This window comes from Spermophilus citellus, assembly GCF_964194105.1.
Source record: "Spermophilus citellus genome assembly, chromosome: 3".
Lineage (NCBI taxonomy): Eukaryota > Metazoa > Chordata > Mammalia > Rodentia > Sciuridae > Spermophilus > Spermophilus citellus.
Window position 1 is genome coordinate 128,492,838 of NC_138184.1, and position 8,114 is coordinate 128,500,951.

Here is an 8,114-nt window from a genome sequence, read left to right on the forward strand (position 1 = left end):
AGGAAAGTGCAGAGAGAAAGGAGAGATTTAGATTCATCTACTGATTTGCTTGATCTAATTTATAATCCTCTATCAAAATAGTCATTTTATAAAAGTAGTTATATGTCCACCAGAACTTGAAAGAGTTTAGAGATATTATACTGTTCCCAAAGAGTCTCAGGAACGACTTCCAGCCACTCCCAGGAACCCTGCTGCCTCTAGACAGTGACTCTCTTCCAAGAGAATGAAGACTGCTTCTCTTCCTCTGAGTTCTAGCTGCCAATGGGCAACCAGTCCCAGCAAAAGGGACCCTAGGAGAGCTTTGGTCTCGGGGTCAAGAGGCTGAAACATCAATGGACAAAGAGGAAAGTTCCATGAAATGACACTGCCTAAGAGGGCTGGGAGATAGATGTGTGTGTGTGTTTGTGGGGTCCTTCTGGACTGAATGCTTGCTTGTTTGCTCATGATTCTGCTCAGAGCAGATTCTCTGGCAGTAAAATTGAAATTACATACCATGTCCAGAGCTTGGGGTGTAGTTCTGTGGTACAGCATGCACTTAACATACTCATGGACCTGGGTTCAATCCCAGCACCAAAAGAATAACAAATACACCTCATTTCACATGTACCTGATATAATCCAAGTTCTGAAATTATAAAATGTATGGAAATAAATGTTACCCCCAAAATCATCTGTACTTTTTATTAGAGCCTTCTTCCTGGCCCAGATATACTCAGACTATACGTAGAGACAATGACAATATAACATGTCCTTCTCTGGCTGCTCTAGTGTTGAATTAAAAAAAAAAAAAAAAAAAAAAAAAAAAAGGTCAGTAAAAAGGAAAACAGAATATATTGTGTAAAAACAAACTAAACAAGCAAAAAATTTGCTCCTCCTGAATTAATGGTGAATAAGCACTATATTTCTAGATTAATTACAGCATGTGACCTTAATTCCTGCATTTTCTTTCACTTTAGAAATCAAGTTTTTTGTTAACAGTAGTTCTTCTTACTTCCCATTATACTCTAATTTTTCCCACTAATAAATTTAAGGCAAACAGCTACTAACATTAGTAGCAAAAATACTACTGTTGTTGCTAAATTTTTTTTATTACTCAGATCCAGAAGAAAACACTCATTCATCTAACATCCTTATTATCAAGGCAGCAAGAGATATCCAACTACCTCTAATATAGGGTTTTTTCCCCTGTAGTCACTGAGTCTGATAGTTTAGTGCTACCCAGCAGTCAACAGGACAGCCACAGATCTTCAACTTCCCTTACAATGATGACTCATCGGAAAGTTGCCCTTCAGGAGATGGCGCAATACCCCATCTCCACCCAGGAATGGCCACGAAAGTTGCTTGCTGTCTATACTGACAGACCCACAGAGCTGACACTAGATTTATACTGCCAATTCTGGTAAATAGCCTGTCCTTCACCCTTCTCTCTTACATAATGTGGTAAGGAAATACTAAATGTGAAAAGAAAGAAAACTACCGGCCAATCAACTTTAGGTTTTAAGTCACAATATTAACATTCTTTTGAGTGATACTAGTCAATATTAAGGATAATACATCAAGGGTGGGAGACGTAGCTCATGGGTAGAGCACCTGCTTAAAAAAACAGTTCTATTTAACAAGTGCACCAAGTCCATTCAATGGGGAAAAATTGTTTTAATAAATGGTGCCGGGACGACTGTAGTTCCACGTGTACAGGAATGACCCCTAACTCACATCACATACAAATTTAATTCAAAATGGATCAAAGTCCTAAGTACAAGAGATAAAAGTGTCAGACACTTGAAGTTTTATAACTTTCAAGTTATGATGGAGTCTATCTTCTAGTAAATCTTCTACCAATAGAAGATTAGTCAAGACATCAAAAGTACAAAGAACACACACACACACACACACAAAAACAGACTTGATCAAAATATTTGTGCTTCAAAAGATCTATTAAGAAAGAAAAGACGGGCTGGGGTTGTGACTTAGTGGTAAGGTGCTTGCCTAGCATGCATGAGGCACTGAGTTTGATCCTCAGCACCACATAAATATAAAATAAAGATATTTTGTCCACCTAAAACTAAAAAATAAATATTTTTTTTAAAAATACAGACTAGAAGAAAGTATTTGAAAATCATTTATCATTTATCTGATATAGAACTTGTACACAGACTATATCAGACAAATAACCCAATCAAAAAAGAGGCAAAGAATTTGAATTGCTATTTCCCTAGGGATATACAAATGACTAGTAAGCACATGAAAAAATGTTCATGGATCAACACCATGAATCATTAGTGAAATGAAAAATCAAAACCACAAGATGCCACTTTATACTCATTAGATAAAATTAAAAATAAATAACGAGTTTTGGCAAGGATAAGAAAATGGAAACTCCTACATTTCTGGCCGGAACATGAAATGGTACAGTCGCTTTGGGAAAAGTATGGCAGTTCCTCAAATGGGTAAACATAAAATTACCATGACCAATTCCATGCCTCAATAGATAACTAAGACAAATGAAAACATATGCCCACAAAAAAACCGGTACAGTATTTTTTGAATAGCAACACTATTCGTAAAAGCAAAAAATATAATCTGAATATCTATTAATTGAGGAATACATATTGTGGTATATCCATACAATATAATATCATGTAATAAAAACAAATGAATTTTATGCATGCTACAATGTGGATGAACCCTGAAAATATTACACTTAGTAATAACCACATAGTTTTATTCCATTTATATGAAATGGTTATAACAGGAAAATTCATAGGGTCAGAAAGTACGAAAGTGGTTGCCTAGTCCTGAGGCAGGGGAAAGGCACAAGGATGAGGATTGACTCTTAATGGATACAAGAGTATCTTTCCAGGGGAGATGAAAAAGCTCTAAAACTAGATTGTGCTGATGTTGTACAACCATCTGATATACTCAAAAGTATTCAACCATACGATTTAAGTGGGTATCTGGGTGCAGTGGCACACATCTGATAAACAGGGCTGGGGATGTGGCTCATTGATTAAGTGTACCTGGGTTCAATCCCCAGTACCAAAAAAAAAATTAAAAATTAAAAAAAATTTAAGTGGGTAAATTGTACATTATGTAATTTATATCTTAATGAAGTTGTTTTAAAAGAATGATGTCTGAGGAAAAAAAAATCTAAGAGACTTGATCAATAAAGTATACAAAATGATATAATCTGTAATCTGTTGATTTCAAGACTTAAGAATAAATTTATACATTCAGAATAAGATATAAAAACAAAAAAGTAAAAATCAAAGAAAATTTTTGTTAAATGCCTTGCCTTATCCTTAAGAAATTATTACTTTGGGGCTGGGGTTGTGGCTTAGCAGTGGAGCTCTTGCCTGGCATGTGTTAGGCACTGGGTTTGAACCTCAGCAGCACATAAAAATAAATAAATAAAACAAAGGTATTATGTCCAACTATTATATATATATATTTTTTTAATGTAATTTTTTTCTGAGTATGAAGCCCTCCAGGTCTGTGTCTAGAATTTCCTCTATATCCAAGGGTCACCTCTAAGTCCCTACAGCAGAATGGGGGAATAGGAGAAATATGTTGATGCCTATCAACATAACATTACAGAGGGATAACTGAAAAGGCAATGTCTAGCAAAAACAGCTTGTGCAATATCTTATCAACTGAGTCTTTGAGAAAAAAAAAAAGCATACAAGCTTACCACCCATGTGTATTGGCTGGCAACCATTTTAAAGAACAATTTGAAAATATATTCCCTTTTCTTTTATGTTTGTTTCAGACTCATTCTTCTTATTATTCAAGAACAAAATACCTGCTTCATACCTGTGGCTGTTATTCCATGTTTGCAATTACTATAGTTTGAGCAGTGATACAAAGAACATTATGTGTACAGAGTAAAACTATCAATTCTCCCTTACTGACTGAGAATCTCAAGCAATTCAACATCTTCTGCTAGTGATAATAATACCTCTTATTAAAGACAAACTGGGGGATAGGAGATGGAAAGGATTACATTTGAATGGGAAATTTATCAGTGTGACACCAATTCAGTGTGTGAGCCTTAATACCACACAGCCTGTGCTCAGTGTCTTTGAGTCACAAAGCAGAGACAGCAATTATTCTAATCTCATAACTCATACTGTGTATGTGTTTGTAACTATAACACAAACATAAAAACACTTTTCAGTCTTTGAGTCACAAAGCAGAGACAGCAATCATTCTAATCTCATAACTCATACTGTGTATGTGTTTGTAACTATAACACAAACATAAAAACACTTTTCAAATTTCAAAGTTTCTGTGATTAAAGAATTATAAATTACCAGGAAAAAAGGGCCAACCAGTGATATTTCTAAAAAGCTAAAAGTTCTAAGATACCTAAACATCAGTTAATTTAGTACAGCAGCCACTCTAACTTCTGAAACATTTCTAATCTATCTCCATCATTTAGCACAGAAGCCCACCTAGCTCACCAAATCACATTCCTTCATCACAGAAGACCTCCAAAGTGAGTCCCCCGAATGAGCTTCAGTACCTGGGTATGGCCCTGCAGCTTTAGAGGTGTCAAGGACTACAGGTGTCTGAAGAGGTTAACTTGTGAGAAGGGAGGTAGAGAGATAATTTTTAAAGGTGCTAAAAGAGTACAAATTTTTAAATCTTTATGGAAAGTAAGATAATATGTCAACATCTTATTAAAGCATATTCAAGACTGTTCCTTTCTTTTATTTTTTTTTAAAGAGAGAGTGAGAGAGGAGAGAGAGAGAGAGAATTTTTTTTTTAATATTTATTTTTTAGTTCTCTGCGGACACAACATCTTTGTTGGTATGTGGTGCTGAGGATCAAACCCGGGCCGCACGCATGCCAGACGAGCACACTACCGCCTGAGCCACATCCCCAGCCCAAGACTGTTCCTTTCTGATAAATATAGCTAAAAACATGAGATATTACATTTAAAACAAAATAAGACTCTAGAAGGTGAATAGAAGGAAGCAGATTGGTTAGGGATTGTGGCGCCCTAGAGGGGGACAGAGCAGTGAGTTCCCAGTTTTCTTTTTACTTCATGTCCCAGACCAAGTACTAGAGAAGCCTGAAATCCAAAAATGCCAACAGGTATAGAAATAGCCACAACAAAAGCCTGTTCTCTTAGCCAAAAAACCAGGAAAAGGGCAGCAAGGTGGAAAATTTAATTGCTCCAACACCAGAGAAAACACTGGAGGCCCCACCCTCACCCACTCAAGTGATGTCAGAGTAGAAACCAGAGACTTTCATCCCCCTCCCTGCCTCCACAATATTATCAGTGGGAGCCCTATTCCAACCCTGCCCAGGAGTAATGAGGTCACACCCCACCCTCCCAGGCAGATTGCAATCAGTGGGGAACTTTCATCCAGAGCAGTAACAAGGAGTGCCTGCTCTGTACAGATACCCCTACGGAGCAAAACTGAGGCAGTTTTGCCCCCCAAGCAGTTCTACTCTGCTGAGAGATTTAAATAAAACTGTGTCTCATAACTTGACTCCCTAAATGTCCCAGCAGCAATCAAAGATCTCTCATTAAGAACCAGAACAATCTCAACTTAAAGAAATGACAATCTATGGACACAAACCCCAAGATGACAAAGCTGTTAGAATCATCTGGCAAATATTCTAAATGAGCTACCATCAAAGTGCTTCCATGAACAACTATATACATGATTGAAACAAAGGGAAAACAGTCTCAGCAAAGAGAGAGAAAATATAAGGAAGAAAACAAATTCACAAAAAAATGGAATAATGGATGGGTTAAACAGCAAAATAGAGAGGACAGAAGGTAACTGGTGAACTGGCAAAAGAAATTACCTAATCTGAAGATCAGTGAAAAGAGACTGAAAAAATATGAACAAGGCCTCAGAAAACATGAGACTATAACAAATATCTAATATTTGTATCATCAGAGTCCCAAAGAGAAGCTGAAAAAAAAAATGGCTGGAATTTCCCTAAATTTGGCAAAAGGAATAAATTTAAGACATTCAAGAAACAGACCCCCCCAAAGAAACATACATAACCAAACTTGAAAACTCAAAGAAAAACCTTGTGAGAATTAAGAAAAAGAATGCATTATATACCAGAAAATTAAAAATTAAAATTAACTTTGAATGACTACAGTTCTCATCAGAAACTATGGAAGTCAAGAGGAACTGAAACAGTCTTTTTTTTTCCTTTTCCTTTCCTTTTTTTTTGGGGGGGGACTAGGGATTGAATCCAGAGGTATTTTACTACTGAGCCACATCCCCAGCCCTTTTTTTTATTTTTTATTTTGAGACAGAGTCTTGCTAAATTGCTTAGGTTAGCCTTAACTTGTGATCCTCCTACCTCAGCCCCCAAGTCATGGGATTACAGGCAAGCACCACCACCTTCAGCTTGACACAGTATTTTTCAAGTGCCAAAGGAAAAGAACTGTCAATCTGAAATCATTTACCCATCAAAATATCCTTCAGCAATGAAAAAGGAATCAAGACATTCTGGGGAGGGGAGGGGGGATAGTAGAGGATAGGAAAGGTAGCAGAATACAACAGTTACTAATAGGGCATTATGTAAAAATGTGGATGTGTAACCAATGTGATTCTGCAATCTGTATACGGGGTAAAAATGGGAGTTCATAACCCACTTGAATCTAATGTATGAAATATGTCAAGAGCTTTGTAAGGTTTTGAACAACCAATTAAAAAAAAAAAGATGGTGGAATGAGATGGGCATCATTACCTTAATTACATGTATGAAGACACAAATGGTACAACTCTATTTTGTGTACAGTGATATAAGTATGCTCTATATGTATAATATGAATTGTAATGCATTCTGCTATCATATGTAACAAATTAGAATAAAAAAATTAAAATCAAAAAAGAGAATTAAAATAATAAATTGTATATTATGGACAGCAAAAAAAAAAAAAAAGACATTCTTAGATGAAGAAAAACTAAGGATTTGTCATCAACAGACTTACTCTAAATGAATGGCTAAAATAAGCTCTCTGAACAGAAAGGAACTGATGAAAGAATCTTCAGCCTTGGCAAACTTGAAATAAACAAAACAAATAAGTAAAATGGGCTGGTGATAGGGGATATAGCTCGGTAGAGCACCTCGGGTTCAATTTCTAGTACCACACACAAACACATATACACACACTGAAAAGAAGAACCTTGAAACATTGATGAAGGGAGAAAGAACAATGAAAAGAACAAATACCTGGATAAATACAATATCCTTGAGTTTCCTAAACTATGTTTGACAGTTGAAGCAAAAATTATGTCACCAGGTACAGAGGCACACATTTGACCTCAGGAACCTTGGAGGCAAAGTTCAAAGCTAGCCTGGACAACTTAGCAAGACCCTGTTCTCCCCAAAATTTAATAAGGCTCAGTGGCAGGTCACTTCCACCCCAGGATTCAATCCCCAGCATCAACAAAACAAAAACAAAGATAATATAAATATCATTTTAATATAATTTTAAAAATCAGAAAAAAAATCCAATTACAAAATGGGCAAAAGATAAAGACAGGCATTTTAAACAAAAGTATATATAGTTGGACAAGTAAACAACTGAAAAGATGTTCAAACAAAAATGAGACATTACTACATATATATCAGGATGGCTAAAATAAAAAATAGTAACATCACCAAATGCTGGCAAGGCTGTGAAGAAAATGGATTGGATTATACATACATTGCTGGCAGAAATATAAAATGATGGCAGAGTGGCACACACTTATAATCCCAGATACTTCAGAGCCGAGGCTGAGGGATTGCAAGTCTAGGTCAGACTCAACAATTTAGGGAGAACTTCATCTCAAAATAAAAAATAAAAAGAGCTGGTGATATAGCTCAATAGTAGAGTACCCCTGAGTTAAATTCCCAGAAAGAATGAAAGAAAGACAGAAGGAAGGAAGATAGTACAACCATTCTGAAAAAGCTTAACCATTTCTTTGAAAACTAAGCAGGCACTAAAGAGCCAGTGATTGCACACACACTTGGGCATTTTCTCAGAAAATGTCAACTTATATTTACATAAATACCTGTACATGAATGTTTATAGCAGACTTATTTGTACTAGCTAAGGAATGGAAACAGCCCACATGTCCTTCAATGGATGAA